Genomic DNA, 10609 nt, shown 5'->3' on the forward strand with positions numbered 1-10609 from the left:
AAACACAAGAGCTGAGAGGAAAGAAAAAAAAAGAGTTGATCCTTTGACCTTTCTTAGGCGCTAATTCAATCCTCTTCTAGGGGATGGATGTGAGTACTTTCTGTCCTCACCAGACAACTCAGGAATGCCATTTTTAGCAATCAATTGGGAGGCATTTTTATTTTTCTACGGATATCTAGAAGGCATGCCTTTCTCAAAAATGATTGCATTTTGTTCTACCAAATGAGCAGAGAGTGAGCACTTCCTGCCTGCACTGTGTGGTCACCAGGACACTGCCTCTGCCCTGAAAATGCTTCCAGTCTACTGGGATTGAAGGACAAGGTAAAACTGAAGCAAGTGCCAGAGCCTGCAGGTACCCAAAGAAGATAATGCCCTGTAGACTCTGGGAGCTGGAAAACTGGGAGGTAGACACGCCCTGAGAATCAAGGGCCACCAGCACCCATGGGATCGCCGATGCCGTGGGATGGCTGAGGTCCCAGGGATGTGGGTGGAAGCAGGAGGGTGGGGCCTGGAGACAGAGCCTCCGTGTGAATCATATTGACGGCCACTACCACTGTGTCTTCCCCGATCCACCTAGATATGTACTGCTTGGTTCCTTGTTTTCAACAATTTAACTAACCTAAGCTAGTCGGAATCCAATTTTCCAGATCAACGACTACCTTCTTTTCTCCCCCAGCCGCTACACATCACTGCCTTCTTTATACAAAGAGGATATTTCAAGAAATATGTACACGACCCATATCTTTGCCATCCTGGATAGCTCATTCATTAACTTGGATTCATCACTTTCAATCTTTGGGGAATATTTGACATTACAACCTTATGAAGGAGAGAAAGCTTTGTCTTCTCCTTAGGAAAAAAAAAAAAGATATGCCCCTCCAAATGGGGTTCTTTGGCAATGGCAGCAAGGCAGAGCTCTCACAGATGCCGATGTGGGCAGTGTTCTCCCAAGAAACAGGAGCCTTGGCTTGGGGTCTGGGTGCCCTTGATCCCTGGTGGCAGGGCTGACTCAGAAGCTCTCTCTCCCTCTCCCTGTCAGACGTTTAATTTCTCCAATTTGCCTGGGTCTCAGTGTCTGCTGCAAGGAGGGAACAGGCTTGCGATGCCAGTGTGGGGTTCCAGACCCTGCCATGGTGATTTCATGCTGAAAATTAACTAATTCAAGCCATCTGCTTTCATCTCAGTCTTGAGTACTTGAGGACGATGGGTCTGCACCTGAACTTGCCCTTGATTTGTAGACAAAATTCAGTGACGGAACCTGTGAGTCGACGCACAGCCCTTGGACCTGGTAAATTTGCCAGCGCCATGACTTCTGCCCATCTGAGAAGCTACTGAGGAACAGACAGACAGCCCACACCAAGAATGACCTGGCCTCTTCACTTTTTTAACCGAGTCTTGCTACTTTGATCACCTGCCTCCTCTTTCCACAACCCCTCTTCCTTGCTCCTGAGCCTGCCATTTAATTGTAATTTAAATGTTGATCATGAAAAACTGTCCTCCATGTACACCTTCTAGTTAAATCTTTAGGGATGGTCTTTTTAGACTTCGACTTCTAGAGTGGGAAGAAGGTACACGTCATACGACTATGTACACAGCTTAGTTAAGCTCCTTAAAGCAGTATTTCTGGATACCTTTTTGTGGGGTCACAGCTTAGAAAAACCAAACCCCCTAAATGGCTTTAAGAATGAAACCATTCTCAGATATGCAGTCAAATTAATTTATAAACATTTGCTCCCATTTTTTTTTAACTTTCCCTATCCAAATGCGGAGACAGTAAATATAATTTGTGCAGAAATACGTTGATGCTGCTGGGGTGAGGGGAGCTGCTGGGACACTGCCTACGTCCTGCTCCTCCCGCCCCCGTGAGCGAGCACACACAATGACACGTGATACACGGGGAGACGCATGGAATCAGGAGGCAGCCAACGAGACTACAGCTGACATACAATCCGCAGCAGCCTGCACAGCTGCCCCCCTTTTATTCACATCCCTGGGGTTCGCTTTGTCCTTCTGACAACTCCCTACACTTCTTTCTGCCCAAAGGGTGGCCTTTCCCGAATTTTATCACCTCAACCTGTTGCTGAAGGCTACCTTTGATGTTAGGATAAATAGTCAATGGATTGCCTTTGTTTTCTCTGCATCTTATGAGCACTACCTCATTTAATACTGAAAGAAGCTAACGAGAGGCAATCAGTTACTGCCATCAGAGTGGTTCCTATTAACCTTGTTAGGGTCACTCAGTTGTAAGTAGCAGAGCCAGGATTTAAACTCAGGTGTGGTTGACTCCACGGTGCCTACACTCTCTTCCCATCATGCCGTCTGACTGTAGGCAGTTCCATATGACAGATGGAAAGATGGGTTACAGATGTCGCCACCACCAAATGAGCGAGGAAGAGAAGGAAGCAGAACTTCGCTTTGCTCACAGCTGTAGCTCTCTGGCCGATGTATTCCTTACCAGAAATCGAGTGTCCAAGTATTTATTCGTAAGAGATGCAGAGCGATCCAGTAGGAAAAACTTTCGCCCAAGAACCAGAAGCTCAGGGACCCAATCAGGCTTTTGTACTGATAAATTGGATTGACCATGGACATTGGTGTAAGTCAACTATACTCTGTGTTCTTGATTTCTCATGTGTAAAATGAGGATAAACAATATTTGCCCTACTTTCTTCTCAAGGCTGCTATGAGGATCAATGAGTCATCTATGAAATATGGCCAATGGAGTTCAGTGAACCCTCAGCTTATTTCTAACTCTGACATTCAGTGGGTTGATGACTCTTCTTGATTCATACCATGCTTTCCAAATAGCCCTTGGCAGCTAAGAAAACCCAGAAATGGGATTCCCTCACATTGAGCCATCTGCCCTCTCGACCAAGAGGAGGCTGGAGATTAAATAGCAAAGGATGTTCAACTGAAAAAAAAAATGGCAGAAATAAATTTAGAGAGGAGTAATAAACTTTATCCCCTCCATTATGTTTATCAATGAACACCATGTGTCATATGATATGCTGAAAAAAAAGCTGGGTTCAAGAAACAGTCAAGAGGGAGAGACAGACTTTAAACAAAACTATTCCCAAATAATTATTTAATTGGAATTGTGGTGTGCTATAAAGGAGCAGGACCATTTATCAGGAGATCACATGATGGGGGAGGGTGTCTCAGGAGAATTTCCCAAGGAAGCGGCATTTCCAGTTAGTTCTTGAAAGAAGATCTGGAGTTAGTAGCACATGGGAAGAGGCTGAGAAGGGGCGGGTGGGGAGAATGCTCTAGGTGAAAGGAAAGTCCAGTGAAAAGGTCTTTTAAAGAGAGAGTTCTTGATGTATCTCAGTTGCTAAAAAAATAAGCTGATTTGGCTGGAATTCTAATAGAGAGGGAGTGTGGCCTAACATGAGGTTTTTAGATATAGACAAGGACAGATCATGCAGGGTCTTAAGGGTCAAAATGAGGAATTTGAGCTGTATCCTAAGAGCACAGAGATGCCACTGGAAGGTTTTAAGCTAGAGGCTGTGTTCCAAGTGATTGTCCAGAAAGACCACCGTGGAAGCGGCAAGTCTATTAGAGGGTGTAGGAGTGGGGGCGGTGAAACCTGTCGGCAGATGAGTGTAGTGTCCAAGGCAAGAAAGGACAGACCTGGGACCAGGATGGTGACCATGGAGACAGAGAAACATGGAAAGAGTTGAGAGGTCCTAAAGAGGTGGTCACTGACAAGGTGTGAAAGGAGAGAAAGAGGGATGTCATTTATACACTACACATTATAGCCTGCTGGGGTTGCGGGTAGCACGAGCCCCAGTTTCCAGGTGTACAAAGGAAGTCTCTGCGAGGCTGAGGAACTTATCCAGATTGAAGAGCTAGAAAGTGAACTTCGCAGAACTCTCAACTCTGACATCATAATTATTTCAGGTATGTAAAGGCTCTTGTCCCAAATGATTCACCCTAAGTGCTATCATTACTTCACGGAAAACTCAGTGAAGGTCTGATTTCACGCGTATTGAATTCCAACCACACCACAGCGAAGGCCATATGATGAGAAGGAACTAGTGTGAGTGCATGACATCATGGGCCAAATAGAGTCGCTATTCAAACGTGCACAGTGGACTCCTTACACAATCACCTAATTATAGTTCCTGAGGAAGCACCGTACAATATCACACTGTACAGAAGCCAATGGATAATTGTCAGTGGGCCAGACGGTCCTTTTAATCTGAGTTGATATTTGGAAGATAATGTGTAACAAGTTCAATGAAGTTTTTGTGGTGGGGCTTTTGGCTGAACAGGTCATACATCCTTCATGTCCGAAAGAAAGGCCTGTCCAGCTTGTGAGCTGAATGGACTCTTCCAAACTCTGGAACTAGCACAATTAAAAAAGTAAGCCTGACCTTAGAATCTTCTCTCCTCTAGTCCCAAAGAAAGGGAACAAAGAGGTCACGAAGTTCACGTAAATATGTGTGTATGCGACACGCAACAAGACATTCGCATACCATTGCTCTTCTATCTGCACTGACCCGGGGTGGTTTGGCCAAGACAAACTTTGATTTCTTTCCAAATATGGTTTTAAGGACAATGGTTAAATAACTTCCCTGAAGTCCCATAATTATGAGTCAGAGTTTGGAAACTGAGACTCTCCGAGCACAGGGTCAGGCTGCCTCATGACCAGTGTGAGCTCACTCACACGCACGTGCACAACGAGGACGAGCTTCGAAGTGCTGCTGTGACAGTTAAAACTGGAGAATGTCACACAGGGCTTGGCTCATGGCGAGAACTCAACAAATGGTCCCAATTATTTCCAATAGAAGGGCAATCCAGTACATGAAAAATTCGAAATAAAATACAAGTGCATATAAATTATATGACTATTATACTCTGATCTGCCCAGAAAGTCTGAGACTGGCATTTGAGGATCACGCACATATTTGAGCTATCATTTAACATAAAGCAACAACCAACTGCCATGCTCTTAAACCATTCAATGTCTAAAATTTTACTGGTCCTATTAGCCTCACTCTGCTCTCCCTGGATGACTCATTCTTTTTCATGATTCTCCCCGTACTTCAAGGTCTTGCTATACTTTGGAAAATGTATGCAATAATGTCATCGCTGCTTCCAACCTAGCCTGGGTTTTTCCCTCTTTTGGTTGACACGCTTATTGAACTTATTCAATTTATTTGTGCCAGATGCGGCACTAGATACTGGCTCTACTAGCAAGTGGAATGTGCGGTCATTGGCATCACGTGGTTTGCATTCAGGTGGGGAGAGAGGACTGTAAGCCCCAGTGAGGATGTGATGTATTGAGAGCTATGAAAGCGGTGCAGCAGGCCCCCTTGTTTGTGGTTTTGCCTTCCTCAGTTTCAGTTCCCTGCAGTCAACCGTGGGCCGAAATTTTAAATGAAAAATTCCAGAAATAAACAATTCATAAATTTGAAATTTCCTGCTGTCCTGAGTAGGAAGAGGAAATCTTGTGCCACCATGCTCTGTCCTGCTCCATCTGCTTGGGACGTGAATCGTCCCTTTGTCCAGTATATCCACGCTGTACACGCTATTCTGTTAGTCTCTTAGCTGCCATCACGGTTATCAGATCAGCTGTCCCGGTATCACAGTGCTTGTGTTCAAGTAACTCTTATTTTCCTTAATAAACACACCAAAGCACAAGAGCAGTGAAGCTGGCAATTCGGATACATCAAAGAGAAGCCATAAAGTGCTTCCTGTAGTGAAAGGTATGTTTAGGGTTCGGTAATAGCTGTGGTTTCAGGCATCCACTGGGGGGGTCTTGGAACTTACCCCCCATGGATAATGGGGACTACTATAAATTCCGACTGTAGGGGGAAAAGAGGGAGAACCACTGCCTTTGCTCCAGAGGGAGGGGTATTCAAGGAGAGCCTGCCTTTCCTTCCACTCCACCGTCTCGGGAAAACCCAGAGGATGTATCAGTAAGTGAGCCCACTAGCCAGTGCAGTGAAAATGGGTTTATTTGGGTGATCGTGAGGAGGGAGAGCTGTAGACCAGTGGGAAACAGCACCAACTGAACCCACCACAATTTAGTCCGACTGAGTTCCCTTTTGGACAGACACAGGAGAGAGGTGATGCCGGCCTCCTCGCAGCTGACGCAGGCCCGGCCGGCATCCAGCCTCTTCTCCTCACCTCACCCCACTCTCTTCAGTGGATCGCTTTCTGTCGCCCTATCCTTAGCTCCTGCCACCCAGAAATATTTCTCCAGATGGGAGGACTGGCAATCAGCTCCCATCCCTTGTGTAATCAAATATCTCACCCTGAAGATAGGCTCAGATTCCCTGGCCTGCACTCAGCCCTCCGTTTACAGCGTGGCACAGCCAGCCGGCCGGCCGGCCGGCCAGCCCAAAGGTTTCTGATTAAAATGAACAAGTGTTTCTCTAGGTGCAGAACGATTTCTTGGAAGAGAAACAATAGGTTCCTCTAAGGTTGGCTTTCAGGTCTCACACAGATAGGCCATTTGTGAAGCAAAGGCAAACAGGCTGGTTTTAGAAAGTACAAAGAGATGTATTATTATTAATTATTCTTATTATTATTTAAGCTGTACTGCTACCTTTAGCTGTTCTGACTGTGAAGAACTTAGATATGTCTCTGGAATGGCATTCAATAGTTGGGGGAAAATCACACTATCTTATTGTGTTGGACCGCCAAAAATAAAAAATAATTTCCTGTCTCTCTTAGTTATAAAAATTTACCTAACTCTCTCCAGATTGATCCCACTCAGCACCATGCTATGGAAATGTAAATAGTTCTGAAAATAAAACAGCTTTTATCATGAAAAATTTTAAATAATCATCCCAAACTCCAAAGCTGTTTATGACTGAACACGTCCCCTGCTCCAGGAGGCAAGATGGCATGGTCCAGCCCAGAGGCCACAGACTTCGTGACCTAAATGCAGTGGCGATATTCAAAGTATTTAACAGCCATAAAAGACTCAGAGTGAGGACTAGTCAGCAAATGGATGTGAGACTTAGCACTGGAACAGGGAGCTGGAGGCCTTTGATGCCAGATGGAACCTCTTCATAGCCAGCTTGTAAGGAAATGGGGCTTGGGGGTACTGTTGGGGAATGTGCCCCGGAGCAACGAGGGGCACTGAGGGAGCTCAGGAAAGCTATGTAGCAACAGAATAGGAAGGTTTCATCAATTTAACAACTGGTTCAGGCGTACCAGTGCACGCCCACTAAACACGGGCCCTGCCCACAGGGAAAATGTAAGGACCTAAACGAGGGAACAAGCTGGCTGAGAGGTCAATGCCCTGCCTGAAGCGACAGCCATGACTTGGTTCCAGTCAATTGCTGCTAGACCTTCTGATTTTTCGTGAGAAGCTAAAAATCTGTATTTCATTTTTGCAAGTAACACACTTTAAAAACATCATGCCGAGTGAGCCAAACCAAACAGGTCAGCAAGTGACCATTTTACTAGCTCTGGTTGACAGTGAACAAAGGGGTCAAGGCCACCTGGATCCATGGCTCCCACAGAAACATGAACCTACCAAGTTATTTCAAAAGCCAAAATCTGTCCACCCTCAAAACCCCTGCCCTGGTTCAGACCACCCCATGCCTCACCTGCATCACCACGACAGATTAAACTGGTCCTCCCTGAACATCACGGACAGTCTCCTCTTCTATTGTAATGACTGCACATCTTACTTGTTTGTGGCTGTATCTACAGGGCCTAGCATAAAGTTTGGCAGCCAGTAGGGAAAGAAAGGAGGCAGGAAAGTTTTGTTCAGCTATCTTCAGTCCCTTTACTATTAGGTCAAACAGTAGCACCTAATAGTGAAGTGTGGTACTATAACCTAGCTTTATTTGACTTAGAAGATGCTCACTTAATCAACGAGGAAATAAATAAAAATGTGATATCTAAAGATTTCATATAAAAGAGAAAGCTCAAAATTTAAAGATGAAGCAAAAGTATCAGTACTAGTTATGGCCACCATGTTAATTCTTTCTCTTAAACTCAACGATTAAAGGATTTTTTAATCATAAAAACATAGGGCCAATTCTTTAATAATAGTTTAGGAAATTGAATTTAAATTTTAGAAAGTTGTCCTATAGCCATTTCTCCTGTTACAGTTCATTCCTGAAAACGTATGTATTTTGCTCTTAAAAAGAAGTCGTCCTGGTTTCCCAACAATGTGAACATACTGAACTGTACACTTAAAAATGGTTAAGATGGTAAATTTTACATTATGTGTTTTTTACCACAATCAAATAATTCTTAAAATAAATGGTCCTCAGCCGCCCTCTTTCTTCAAAGGTCTTTATAACGGAGAAAGCTGTGACCAACACAAGATAAGGAAGTACTAGGAGAGAAATTGAGGTGGTGCTCACACCCTTGGCCCTGGCATTCCATGCTCCAGTCTTAGGAACGGCTGTGCCCAGGGGGAAATAGATGGTTTGTCTCTAGTTGTTATGATCCCATCCTGCCAGGGTGTTCATTCATTCAGTAGGCATTTATTGAGCGCCTATAACTAAGGCTCTGAGGCTATCATGAAAGCACAGTCCCATGCGCCATCAGAAGTTCAGATGGCCCCGAGGAGCCCAAGCCTTCCAGTAGCTAGAAATGACCTCCACTTTCTTCACTTCTAAATATGAAAGCATCCAACGTCTCCTCGTTAGCTTCCTCGTCGCCACATCCTGTTCTGACTGCAAGAGGTCCTGGATTTCCCTTAGGAAGCAAAACAAAAGCGGAAAGCAAAATGAATGGTGGAAGCCATGGGAGTCTGTATGCGCCCAGTGGGCGAGAAAATGGAAACAGGTCCCACTGCCATGCCTTCCCCACGCCCTGAGCCTTCTGCTTTCTGCATCCCAGGAAAATCACTAAGAAGCTTTCTCATCCTCAGGCTGGCTCCTGGGGAAGATACTCGTTCATAAAACCTTCGCATTCCCAGTGGGTTGGTGGGAGTTAGATTGAAGGATATTAGGCCCAAAAGAGAGGTTGGAGTTAAGAAATCTCATTTTATAGTTGAGGAAACTGAAATTCCAAGAGATTAGTAAACTTTTCAAGCTCACAGGTGATTATTGGACAACTTTGGACCACAACTCAGTTCTCTCACCATAATCTACGCCAAGCATGGGACACCTGCATTAAGAGAGTGGAAGTAGACTGTTCAGCTACAGCTGGTCCAATTTCAGGCTCTGGTCACATAAAAGACTTAAAGGTTTTACCTTGTCATTTTACACTTCTTTTTGGTAACTCTATGGATTAAGGTAATAGTGGTAATGCCTATATCCAATAGTCAGTACCAATTGTCACATGAGACTCCATGAATTTTACACAGAAAGACAGGAGGGCCTACCAGGAAGACTACCATGCTGGTGACTGGACTGTTCCTAGTCTAGTTTCGTGAGAGCTTGGGAAGATAAGAGAGCAAAGAGATAAAGACCATCAGGACCAAATTCATAAGACCTCTCTATAGCCAAACACTTTGGCGAGGCCTCCAACCATGTAGATTCTCCAATGGCCAGTCTGGAGAGCAGGACCCTGACTTTAAGGTCAGTTCTCCAGCTAATGAGATGATGGATATCGCTTTTGGCTCTGGAACACATCTCTGTGCGTCAGCATCTTCATGAGGGAGATAATTTATTGTGAAATTCTAATGAAGTTATTGTGAAAATCAAAGATAAAGTGAAAGTTCTTATTAAATTGTATCTAAGTTTAAGATCACACACTTTTTACCAGCATTACATCGATCATCATACGGTACCTTTCCTCTTAAGAACTCCAAGTACAACGTCCTTCACCTACAGAGAGAAAAACAGAGGATTCAGAGGTTGCAGCTCCTGGTGGGTCTTCTAAGATCAGGCAGTCATTCACCTCAGCCATATTGCCGTCAAGGTCGTGAGGGCACCTGAGGCATCAAGTTTCCCAGATTTACTCAAGTTCTAAATCAGAAGGAACATGAATACTCTATACTGTCTTGAGAAGTGTTTCATAGGGCAGAGTCCATGACCTCTTGTTTCAGAGTCACTTGGGACACTTGTGACAAATGCAGATACCTGGGCCCTGCCCCAGGAACATATTGAATCTGAATGACTGGGGGTGGGACCCAGGATTTGGTATTTCCAGTAATTGTCCCCAGATGTCTCTGAAGCGGTCTAACATTTTAGAATCGGTTTATCCTGATATTAGATCATCCTTTTATGTCAAGACTGTACACTGGAAGGCTGAATCCATAGCGAGTCTTAACCCAGAGAGCCTCCCTCCAGGCAACATTCTTTCAGCAACTTGTAAGACACCACAAGCTGTCAGAATGGGTGGTATAGAGAAGGATATCACTGACGGCATTTTGGATTTCTGAAGGGGGAAGGGTCCAGCTTTCACTTCCCAAAGAATGGTGGCTTCAACTAGTGGCTGAGCAAGAAGTTATTAATGCAGCAATGGCCACAATTATGTCCTATCCAGACAGAGGCTGCCCAAGGGCATGACTTACGCCCAGTCATGGGTTTGACTTTTGCGGGATCTCTGGTCTGGCATTTTTCTAAGACCAGATCACTTTTCCTATATCTGAGAGCTAACAGGATATTTATGAACAATGTCCATAAAATGCTACCATGGGGGTACAGAAACTCTTGATGCCAGGGTTTAGCCACACCTGCTAGTTTAA

General features: G+C 44.7%; 1 long non-coding RNA gene across 1 annotated transcript; it reads right to left on the reverse strand.

Moving 5' to 3' along the window:
- Positions 1-8331: 8331 nt before the first annotated feature.
- On the reverse strand, positions 8332-10041 carry LOC111746020. Its single transcript, XR_002782880.1, has 3 exons — positions 9820-10041; positions 9710-9746; positions 8332-8670 (listed from the first exon to the last, which is right to left on the reverse strand). It is a non-coding gene; the product is annotated as an uncharacterized LOC111746020 (long non-coding RNA).
- Between the last annotated feature and the right edge of the window lie 568 nt (positions 10042-10609).

This window comes from Pteropus vampyrus, unplaced genomic scaffold (genome assembly GCF_000151845.1).
Source record: "Pteropus vampyrus isolate Shadow unplaced genomic scaffold, Pvam_2.0 Scaffold172, whole genome shotgun sequence".
NCBI classification, from domain to species: domain Eukaryota; kingdom Metazoa; phylum Chordata; class Mammalia; order Chiroptera; family Pteropodidae; genus Pteropus; species Pteropus vampyrus.